Here is a 12,831-nt window from a genome sequence, read left to right as displayed (position 1 = left end):
TGTTGGAGTATGGCAAACAATTGAGTATAAAGAAGGAGAAAATTCAGGTGGGAAGGTAAGAAAGATGGAGCTAGAAAGGGAGACGGTAAAATTGTGGGACCTTGAATGTTAGGATGAGTTTCAAACTTACTCTACAGGTAGAAGGGGGCCATTGGAATTTTTTGAGAAGGGAAATGCTGTAGTCGATGCAGTGATTTAGGAAAATTATTGTCAGTGGAAGGGAAGAATCTGAGTGCATGGGAAATGGTTAGTAAGCTGATTAGAACTGGCGGTTATATTATTTTGCTAGGACTGCCCTAACAAATTACCACAGACTGGAGTGCTTAAACAACAGATAGTTCTCTTCTCTCAGTTTTGGAGACTGGAAATCTGAGATCACGGTGTCGGCAGGGTTAGTGTCTTGCGAAGCCTTTCTCCTTGGCTTATAGATCTTCTCCATCTCTGTGTTGTCTTCCCACTATGTGTCTGTGTCCTAATCTTTTTATATAAGGAAGAGTCATACTGGATTAGGGCCACCCTAATGACCTCATTTGACCTGAGTTACTCTTTTAGAGGCCCTGTCTCCCAATATAGTCACATTCTTCAGGATTGGGAGTTAGGACTTGAATTGGGGGGAGGGGACACAATTCAGCTCATAATGTAGGCAATAAGAGCTGGAGTTAGGATGGCTTCCATGGGCATGGGGAAGGAGAAAGAAATCTAGAGCCACGAGGAAACTAGAACTAACAACTTTAGAGGAGAGGTTGGGTGGGTGCAGAAGGAAGACAGATACTTGAGAGAGATTACTTTTTCTAAAAGACAAGGGATGGAAGGAGATGAAGAGCAAGAATAAGGATAGTGACCACAGATAAAAGTTTTGACTTTTGTTCAGCACATTTGGAGACTAAAGGGAAGGAGGAGGGAGACAAAGGAGTAAAAAATGATCTAGGGAAGCAGAGCAGAGGGATTAACAGAAGCAAACAAACGAACTCTAGATACTTGCAGGGGTTATCTTTCCCTTCTTTTCAGACAAGAGAAAATGAAGAGGGCACAGAAGATTTCAGAGAACCATTAAAATGTAGAGGATAGAAAACAAGGGAATTCACACCTAGTGGTCTCAGTTTTTTTGCTAAAGCTCAAGGCAAAATGTACTGGAAATATCTGGAGTAGTTAATAACTCGAGTTTTATGTTTGAGAGTCAGAAACTCTGTTGGAGCCCCAGCTCTGCTGTGAGACCTTTACCTGTTTGCTTCTTGAGAACCAGAGTGGCACCTCCCTGGAGCACAACTGAACTATGTTTTTTAAAAGAATCTTGTAAATTGGGAAATTCTCTAAAATCATTGGCTGCTATCATTATCTTATTTATTATGTGAGGGTGAAGACTACCCATGGATCCCTTAGGACCACCCTGGATCAAATGGATCTCAATCTTTGGATGTCCTGGGTCCCCCTACTTGGACCAGATTGGGCTTTTATGGATTCAGTCTCCACATACACTGGGAGGACCCAGAGCTGGGCTGGAGGCCACTTGTGACTATTGGACCTTGAACCTGGTGCTTTCATAATATGACGTACTGAAACATCTCACCACAGTGTCCAAAGTAATTTAGTGCCCACACAGTGAGATTTAACATGAAGCTGGCTGCTAGCACTTCATAAATTACTTCAGTGTCTTGCATTTTTATATATCAGGGTGTCATATTCCCTTTTAATCTAATATATCACTTCAGGATACAATGTCATTCTCAAATTTTTGAAATATTATAGAAAAGATTCTTCACTTCTTTGGTACATATCAATGACTTATTATTTAAAAATTGCCAGTATTACTCTAGAATTGATGGACAGGTTGGTTTCTAAAAGTTTGTTTGAAGTCAGCTATTTCTCCCAAGATAAAAAAAAATTCTTATTATAAAAATGATGTAGGGACGCCTGAGTAGCTCAGTGGTTGAGCATTTGCCTTTGGCTCAGCTCATGATCCTGGGGTCCTGGGATGGAGTCCCACATCAGACTCCCCACAGAGAGCCTGCTTCTCCCTCTTCCTGTGTCTCTGCCTCTTTCTCTGTGTTTCTCATGAATAAATAAGTAAAATATTTTTTTTAAATGATGTATATAATTGATAGGTTTCCAAGTCAACCTACAAAAATCTATATAGCCCTAAAAGAGATGGGATATCACAGCCTTACACACTTTCCTGTCCAAAGCAGGTGGAAGATTCTTTCTCAGACACACACATCTGATTGCTCTCAGTTGGGTCATGTGTCCATTTCTAAACACTTTCTCTGGGATAGGATGTGTTCATCGATTAAAGCCACTCAGAGGGTGGGGTAGAGTAAGGTCTCCCTGAAACTCTCAGACTGAGAGGGAGAAGGGCCAATACCTCAATAAAAAAGGAAAAGGAGGGCAGCCCTGGTGGCTCAGCGATTTAGCACCACCTTCGGCTCAGGGTGTGATCCTGGGGACCCGGAATCGAGTCCCATGTCGGGCTCCCTGCATGGAGCCTGCTTCTCCCTCTGCCTGTGTCTCTGCCTCTGTGTGTGTGTGTATCTCTCATGAATAAATAAATAAAATCTTAAAAAAAAAAAAAGGAAAAGGAAAGGAGGATGGAGGATGGACAGTCACCACACATGTGCTAGAGAAAGAAGCAAGAATAGGCACTGTGCTCTCTCCATTTTCTGTAGAAGGCCAGCTTCTAAACCTCCAACTTCCTCCTCCTTGTGTCCTCTTCTCCAGCACACCCAGGCTTTCACTAAAGCCACATCAAAACCCATATTTTGAAGACTAGTGCAGAATAAGCCATCCAAGTCCCCCAAGTTCACACCACGCATTTCTCTTTCCTACGATGCCCCACCTTGATGTTGCTCTTCCCAGTAGACTTTCAAGAAGGAGATACCTAGACTAAAGCACATGAACACTGATAAGACAGTAACTTAGAAATTTGTGGTGTTAGATAATTATTTCCACCCCCAACTTTCCAATCACAGACTGGCGAAATTTCAGGCCCTATAAGCATAAAGAAATAGTAAAGGGAGGGTAAAATGAAAGTAGAGATGAAAAGCAAACCAGTATGCCTGAGTGTCTTCCTCTGTGTACACATGCCTTATTGTGTCTTCTATTTATGCAACCTTCACTGCCTCCAATTCTGGGTCCAGTCGCACCCTAAAAGCTCTAAGGGTACACCTAAGAACATGCATGACAGTGGCAGCAAGGTAGGAGACTGTCACATTTGACGTAAGTTATGAACTCCGTCCACATTCATTCATCAAGTAAAGGCCACTGCGCGGAGTTATAGATGAATTTCTGGATAGACATATGACAAATGATAGATACAAATACACCATATTCTATTAGCTTTAAGTCATCATCCATTATAATTCTTGAAGTGCTATTTTTTTATATAACACTAAGAAAAGGAAAAAATACTGCCAATTACAACAGCCATCAGTGTTAAAAAATGAATTGATGGAATACAGTATCCACATCCTTTCCAAAATTAGGTTATTTTGTAACTAACTGCAGTTTATAATAAGTAGGTAGGAGTCAGAGCATGCCAAGAAGGTGTCAAAGGAAACTCTCATTGCAATTCAGGAGTAGCCTTGCACATAAAGATTTGAGGAGTTGGTTTTCCTTTTTTATTCAAAGTCCAAGGTTTTCCTGTTCCTGGGCCTTATAGACTATCCATACAAAAATCCATTAATAGCACATGCTATATACAAGCCACCGTGCAAGGTTCTGTGGAAGGTACAGAGAAACATGAAATTTGGTGAAAGCCTTAAGATGTTTGTAACTTAGTTGAGAAATCATCCAAAGTAACAATAAAAACTCAGGAATCAGAATGAGTATTCACATTGTGTTCCAAATGGCCTGGAAGGATCCATAGGGCCTGACACCAAAACAAAGGCTTTGGACTTGACCTGGGCTTTGTGGTATGGGCAGGATGTGGCTCCCCTAGTAGGGGAAGAATACAGCACTAGAGGCAGAAACTCATCAGAGATCTCCTTGGAGCCAACCTGCTGCTTACACACTTCCCCCACTTTCATCAGAGAATGCAACTGGACAAAGGACCAGTCAGTAACCTGATTTAACTTTCTCTGCCTCTATCAAACTTCTCTCTACAATCTTCTGGCTGGGAAATCTAAATGGGGTTCTTCTGATTCAATTCTTAGCCCATGCATCCTGGCTAACTGAATTCTCTTTATGCTCCAATCACTGATGTCATGGGACTTACTAGTAGAGCTATTATATGGTCAGATTGGAAGCTATCAGATGGTACTTTGAGACCACTTGCTCAAGGGGACAAGAAAACCCCACCTTTGATCACAACTCCCTCCTGAGTCTCTGAGGATCAGGACAATGATTAGCAAATCAAGGGCCAAGGAATATTTGTGCTGTCTATGGCCATGGTCCAAATCTCAGTGCAGAACTCCAATAGGGCTGGGCTGGATCCTGGCAAACACGCATTTGTCCAGGACCGAGGTCTACGAAGCCACTTTTCTCTCTTGTTTAAGCCTACATTTCAGATTATACTGCTTCCAAAAGAAAGGGCAATATATACACTTGTGACACATAAGAACTGGAATAGAGAGTTCCCGTTTCCTCATGAAAGCTTATCTCTATCATCAAGCTCAATCCACGTGAAAAAATGGACTTATCCATTGGGCCAGCAGGTTTCCTTCTTGACAGTGGAGTCAAGGGCACAGAGACAACTCTTCCTTAGAGAATCCCAGGGATGACCCTTATTTCTGATCCCCAAATCAGAATACATGCATTGGCAAAGGAATAAAAGTTGAATCACATAGGATTCTCTTTTGAATGAATATCATTTGTTGAAAAGAACAAGCGATTTAAAAATCTAGGTACTACAAAGCCCAGGGAGAGAGGTAAAATAGTCTGTGGATTTTCATATATGTGAACAATCAGAATGTTTCACGTTAAAATAAAGTAGAAAACTCCTTTCTTCAGAAGCAAGCTGGGGAGAGGAATAGCAGGGACCTCCCAAAATAATCAGAATTACAACAGCTCTGTACTGGGCTTTGTCCTTTAGGCCATGCAAATATGGATGACTGGGTCAGCTCCAACCTCAAAGCCTTGCCTCTACCCATTGTGTCCTCCCTTTTGCTTATCGGACTCCTCCACCACTATTAAGACTCAGCATCTCTGCTTTGTCTAAGATGGTGAATAGTAGTAAGTCCCAGAGAATTCCTGGCTTACTTTTTGTTTTAAATTGATCAACTAATTCTGGAAAATAAGGCTACAAATCATGTCGTTCTATGGTAACAACAAATTATGAATCATTAGTCTTTAAAAAAAAGATCCTAGCAAAATTTTATTTTCTTGCTACATTAGAGAAAAAAAAAATGGGGCCAACAAGACTTGCATTTTTCTGCACAGATGTCTGGATATCCCTAAGCTTCACCCACTAGAAAATAAGCCCAATCTCCAGCCTAGAGTTGAGAGTGTCTGATCAGCACCCCCTTCCACCATACTGAGTAAAGGAGCTTCATGGAGGCTAGGGGCCTAAGTGGTTTTCTTCCTTTCCTTTTTTTTTAAATTCTATTTAAATTCAATTTGCCAACATATAGTATAACACCCAGTGCTCATCCCACCAAGTGCCCCCCTCAGTGCCCGTCACCCAGTTACTCCATCTCCCCGCCCACCTCCCCCTCCACAACCCTTTGTTTGTTTCCCAGAGTTAGGAGCCACTCATGGTTTGTCTCCCTCTCTATTTTTTCCCACTCAGTTCCCCTCCTTTCCTTTATAATTCCTTTCACTATTTCTTATATTCTTGTATTAGTGAAACCATGTGATGATTGTCCTTCTCGGACTGACTTACTTCACTTCCTTTCCAAAGCCAAGTGCCAATCTTATAAGGTGCTATTGTTGAACAAGGAAAGGGCAGATTCATACCTTCTCTGAGCTTCCATGTATGCCCTCATTTCCCATCACATGTACTCTGACTTCTACCCACCCACCCACTTCCCACCATTGCTCATTCCCTGCTTCTCCCAGCCTTTTTAGCCTGATGCTTCTTGCTTTGGCTGGCTACTCCTTGCACACCCACATCCACTTAAGTCAAGTCAGAGGGTCAGAAAAAAAGTACACACAGTGGTCTTACAACACACATGCACATACAGGCACACACACACACACACACACACACACACATACAGAAATGGGATTTAAAAAATACCCTTAGAATGCTTCCTTCCAGAAGCAAATTCCTGGCTCTTGGGAGCATTTCCTGTTTGAATTCACAGTGGATGGTGTTATAGTCAAATGCCATAAATAATAGTCTCCAACTAAATGACACCTGCTAGAAAGTTACTTCTTTATGGGTTTCAGAATGCAGGGTTGGAGGGGGTGGGGAACGATGAAAGATAGATTCAAGCTCTTCAAACATCACTCTATTGATTTATGTATGAAAAAATATGGAATCTGTCAAGGCAAAACAGCACTATGTTAAATGTAAAATGTAATCCCAGCTGTGGTGGCCACTGCTGCCAATACATATATTTCAGGAAGTCAATTTACTTTTAAATGGAATTTTAACATTGGTGAAAGGAGTCACACTGAATCCCTTATTTATATGAAACCTGTCCTCTGCAGAGAACAACGCACAGTCTGCCGGGACAGGAGAACAAGCAAACTTCAGGAAACACGTTTGTTTTCTCAATGGCCTTTTCACATCTCGATGCAGTGGACAAAGAGCAAGGAGGAGGAGGTGGAAAAGGGGGTGGGAGACAGGGAGGGTCCACATTACAAGCCTTGCCAGCTGCCCAGTTCCTGGGGTGGGGAAGGGCTATGATTGGTGCTTATGGCTGGAGCTTTCCTCCAGCATGGCATGAGTGGTCTCCTGTTCAGGACGTGGGGAGCTACTTTCCTCAGGACAGATGGGAAAAGGTAATGGCTACAGAGAGCCACATCACCTTGTCGAAGGCCTATACTGAACGGATGTTGGTTCTCTGGATCAGCTCTGTAATGAGAGCTGTGTTATCATGGGCCTATTGCTTAACCTCTCTGGCCTCAGTTTCTTCATCTGTTAAGTGGGGGCGGCAATGCCCATCTGGTGAGGTTTTGGGAGCATTAAATGAGAAGACGTATGTACTAGTGGTGCAGGGCCTAGCTAGTCAACCACCAAGAAGTACTGCTTCCCTTCTCTCTTCTTTTTTCCCTGGGTGAAGTGAAGACTTAGGTCCTACTCAGAGGAGCTGAGACTGGTTAGTGCTAATGACTCAGGTGAATTGGTCAAATCCTCTCGCTCAGTTAGCTGTGGCACTGGTTTGTTTCGGCACAGGGAAATTTATGGTAAGGGCTTAAGTAAAAGTGTGCAAAGAGTAAGCCAGAAAATCTCTGTGGCCAAACAGAAGAATACCTAAGTAAATAGCAATTCCGATGATTGCCAATTTCCAGTGCCAAGAAAGGATGCTCTTCCCAGGCAGAAACAGCAAGTCCTGCCTCTCCCCTGTCCTGTGAAGCAGGGAGTGGTCCTGGGAGGAGGGTCACAGGACAAGTAACTTCAAGAACCATCGTGGAGCTGGAAGGGAGGTTAAGCTTGCCTGTCCAGCTGCCATATGATGCCATATGATGCCTAGTCCCAGCTTCCCATGGGCATCTCTGGTGGCCGCTGTCTGCGTGCACAGGTCTGTCCTCAGGCCCTGGGGGCTCATAGGAGAAAGCCAATCTCCCTGGTTGCCAGTCTGGGCTCCCTGACTCCTTTGGAAATGATGGGAAAACAGAGTTTTATTAATATTATAATGTACAAGATAATCCATGTGAGTTAACGAGAATCCACACAGCTCATTTTGGTCCTAATTAGAATCTGGAAATCAATTCTCCACTGTGAAATCCGAATCATTTAATCATCAAGTTATGTATCCCCTCCACATTAGTTCCCCAATTGTGGTGCCTTTAATATAAATATCAATATAGAACGGATTACATGCTTTTACTTTGATATCATGAACAGTGATACGTGTTTTGGGAAAGATTATAAAGAAATCACTTAAGCATCACAGATCTCCCCCCAGCCCCTGCTCCATCACCCATGTAGGCTTTGGGGAGATAAACAGAAAAGCATTAGGAAAATGGGCCCCTGACTCTCATCATCCCAAGGCAGCTTTGACAGGTATAGGACTATGGTTCCTCTCTCTCTCTCTCGGCAAAAAAAAAAAAAAAAAAAGCAAAACAAACCCCAAATAATTCATTTCAGACAATACACATCTATCAGAATCACACAGGGAATGTAGGGTCAATTCTATTCATGGGGTTTTTTCCTTCCTTTTTAGATTGCAGGTGCCTTGATATATATTGTATTATAAGCTGATTAATTTTCTCCCTTTTGGCTCTAAGACATCTAAGCCTGTTGTTTTGAATTCCAAAGCTCGGTGTTTCTGGAGGGGCAAGCATTCTGAGTTTTCAAAACAGACTTCTTATGGGCTATTCTTTTCTGTGTTAATCACAGTGAAAAAAATGTGGCTTTGGTGCCACACCTGCTGCAACTCTGCTTTCTCTCTGCCCTTAGCAAATCCGGAGCTTGAGGCTGGAGAGACTGAGATTGAAAATCCAAACTAATGGAGACACAGAAATAAGTGTGGTGCTATCACTGCTTACCTCCGTCCTTCATGTAATACCCACACTGCTCAGGTCAAGAGAGGGACCCTCTGCTGTCGGCCTCTGAGAAGATTCCTCCCTTTGTGAGTGGCCCCTGGTCTGTATCTCCCAGCTCTGTACGTACGAGTTGAGTCACTTAACCTTTCTCAGCCTCGATTTTCTCATCTTGAAAATGGTAATATAATTGTACCTATCTTACAGGGTTGTTACAAGAATTAAGTGAAGAATTCATAGAACATGCACAACATAATGTCAGGTACATGGCAAGCGTTCTTACACTCTTCTCCCCCTGAAGGTCCCTCCCCCGACTGAGTCATTGGGATTCTTATATCTGCATCTTTTGCCCCTCCATCACCTCGCACTCCAGGCTGAGGTTTGGGATTTGGGGGTCTGGGCTGGCTGAGGAAGCAAGGGTGACTCCTTCCAAGAAAAACAGGATGTGCAGCAAGCAGCAGCCAGACGTGAAACCAGAACAGAAGCCCCAGGTGAGAGACTAAGTAGGCAGAGATAGAATGTCAGATAGGTAGCAGGGTGTGAGCCTGGCAATCCCACTGGCGATCCCCAACAGACAGAAGCAAGACAATCCCAGAGCAAGAAGGTTGGGGTGGAGGGCAGGAAGCAGGACCTGGAGAGGCTTCCTGAGCAGCTGGAGGTCCTCTGGAGGGACCCTGAAATATGGAGGAGAAGAAGGCAGAAGCCATGCTAGCGAGCGTGCAATGGTATCTCACTGTGATTTTGATTTACATTCCCCTATTGGCTAATGATGTTTAGCATTTTTTCATGTGCTTATTGCCATTTTATACATTCTTGAAATGGCTAATCAAATCCTTTGCCCATTTTTAAACTGGATCGTCTTTTTATGTTTATGGATTTTTTTATACTTATAAGTCCCCTATCAGATATGATTTACAAGTATTTTCTCTCATTCTGTAAGTTTTCACTTTCTTGATGGCATCATTTGAAGCCAATAGTTTTTAATCTTGATGATGTCTATTTGTCTGTATTCTCTTTCATTGCTCATACTTTTGGTGTCATGTCTAAGTAACTGATGTCTCATGCAAGGTCACTGTGATTTATACCTAGGTTTTCTTCTGAGAGTTTTATAATTTTAGCTATTAAATTTAAATCTCTGATCCATTTTAAGTTAAACTTTGTATAGGGTGTGAAGCAGTGGTTCCCCTTCATTCTTTGGCATTCTTGTGGTTGAATATTGTTGAGAATCAGTTGACCGTGGACAAGCTGTTTCATTTCTGGACCTTCAATTCCATGGCATTTATGTATAAGTCTGTCTATTGTTGTGCCAATACCACAGGTCTTCAATACTTCAACTTTTTAGTAAGTTTGGAGTCCTCAACTTTGTTCTTCTTTTTCAAGATTGTTTTGGTAATTCTGGATTCCTTGCAATTCCAAATGAATTTTAGGATCAGCTTATCAATTTCAGCAGAAAGGCAGTTGGAATTTTGATTGGGATGGCTTGTAGCATGGGTCATTTGTGAGGAGTAATGGTATTACCATTTTCTCAAAATTAAGTCTGCCAATTCATAAACATGAGGTGTCTTTCTATTTATTTAGGTATACTTGAATTTCTCTGAAAAATGTAGTTTTCAGTTTAAGTCTTGCACTTCTTGAGTTAAAGATGTATTCTTTTTGATGCTACGGTAAATGAGATTTTCTTAATTTTGCTTTTGAATTGTCTATTGCTAGCATCTAGAAATACTTGATTTTTGTATATTGGTCTTATATCCTGCGATCTTACTAAATGTATTTATTAGTTTTAATAGATTTTTTATGGGTTCCTTGGGAATTCCATACATAAGATCATGTCATCAGTGAATAGAGATAGTTTTAATTCTTTCCAATCTTGATGCTGATTTTTTGTTCTCACCTAATTTCCCTGGCTAGAACCTCAAGTACAGTGTTGAGTAGAAGTGATCAGAGTGAACGATCATATCATGTTCCTAATCATGGGGGGGAGGGAAGTATTTAGCATAATCACTATGTTTATTATTTTGTGATTATGTTAGCTATGGGTTTTATCAAGTTGAAGAAATTCTCTTATGTTCTTAATTGGTTGATGTTTTTAATGTGAAAGGATATTGGATTTTGTAAAAATGTTTCTTGCATCTATTGAGGAAATCATTTATTTTATTGTCCTTTATTCTATTAATATGATGCATTACATTGATTTTTGTATGGCAAATCAACTTATATTGTTAGGATAAATTCCACTTGGTTATAGTGCGTAATCCTTTTTTATATGTTCCTGGAAAAGATTTGCTAGTATTTTGTTGGGAATTTTGCATCCATATCATAAGGGATTTTGATTTATAGTGATTTTTTTTCTTTTTTTAAAAGATTTTTTACTTATTTATTTATTCATGGAGACACAGAGAGAGAGAGAGACAGAGACACAGGCAGAGGGAGAAGCAGGCTCCACGCAGGGAGCCCGACGCGGGACTCCCCACGATCCCACCCCGGGCTGCAGGCGGCGCTAAACCGCTGCGCCACCGGGGCTGCCCTATAGTGATTTTTTTCTATGTCTGGTTTGAGTAATACTGGTATCAAGGCATGAATTGAGAAATGCCCCCTCCCTTCTATTTTTGGAAGAGTTTGTGAGAGATTAGTCTCTGTTCTTTTTTAAATGTTTGGTAGAATTCAACAGTAAAGCCATCTAGTATGGTATTTTTTTAATGGGGAAATTTTTGATTCGTAATTCAATCTATTTACTTGTAGGCCTATTCACATCTGTTTCTTCTTTTTTAAGATTGATTTTATTTATTTGAGAGGGCAGGGAGGGGCAGAGGGAGAGGGAGAGATAGTCTTAAGCAAACTCCTCAATGAGCATGGAGGGGCTCTATCCCACTTCCTGAGTGGAAATCAAGAGCCAGCACTTAACCAACTGTGCTGACCAGGAACCCCACATCTGTTCCTTCTTGAATCCATTTTGGTAGTTTGTGTCTTTCTAGGCATTCTTAAATTTAATCTAGGATACCTAATATGTTGATTACTATTGCTCATAGGACTCCCTTATAGCTTGTTTTATTTCTGTAAGGTTGATAGTGATGTCCCATTTTTCATTTCTGATTTTAATATTTTGAGTCTTCTCTCCCTTTTCGTCAGTCTAACTAAAGGTGGGCCAATTTCTTGATTTATTCCAAAGAATTCACTTTTGGTTTAATTGATTCATTCTATCAATTTTCTATTCTTTATTTAATTTATCTCCACTCTTCTATTTACTTCCTCCCATCTGCTCGATTTGGGTTTAGTTGACTTTTGTTTTTCTAGTTTATTAAAGTATAAGGAAAGGTTAATGATTTGAGGAATCTTCTTTTTTAATAGTTATTTATAGCTATAAATTTCCCTTTTAGCACTGCCTTCACTGAATTTAACAAATTTTGATATATTGTGTTTTCATTTTCATTCTTCTTAAAGTATTTTTAAATTTCTATTGTGATTTCTTCTTTGACCCATCTGTTATTAAGGACTGTGTCACTTAATTTCCACGTATTCATGAATTCTCCAAATTTCCTTCCACGACTCATTTCTAATTTCATTCCATTATTGCTGGAGAACACACTTTATGATTCCAATAATTTTCAATTTATTGAAGCTTGCTTTATAGCCTATAATATGGTCTATCCTAGGGAATGTGTTACATACACTTGACAACAATGTAGAATTCTACTGTTGTTGGGTAGAGTATGTATATATATATATATATATTTGTTAGTCTAGTTGGTTGAGAGTGTTTTTCAAGTCTCCTACTTCTGTGTTGGTCTTTTCCCAAGTTGTTCTGTCCCATTACTGAAAATGGAGTTGAAATTCCAAGTTATTATTGTGGAATTATTTATCTCTTCAATTCTGCCAGTTTTGTTTCATGTATTTGGGAGATATGTTTATAACTGTTCTAATTTCCTAATGAATTAATCTTTTTATAATTATAATTTAATTTCCTCTATGTCATAATGTTTGTCTTAAAGTCTACTTTTCCTGATAGTAGCTCCACTCCAGCTCTCTTTTGGGTACTGTCTGATGGTATATTTTCCCAACATTTTACTGCAAAAAATCAGCATTTGTGATTTTTAATTTAAAGTGTGTCTCTTGTAGATGGTATATAGTTAGATAAGGTTTTTTATTTCCATTTTACCAATCTTTGCTATTTGGTTGAAGAGTTTCTACCATTTACATTTAATGTAATTACTATAAAATAAGACTATGTCTGTCATTTTGTTATTTGGTTTC

This window comes from Canis lupus, chromosome 6 (assembly GCF_048164855.1).
Source record: "Canis lupus baileyi chromosome 6, mCanLup2.hap1, whole genome shotgun sequence".
NCBI lineage: Eukaryota > Metazoa > Chordata > Mammalia > Carnivora > Canidae > Canis > Canis lupus.
This window is presented reverse-complemented; position numbering follows the sequence as displayed.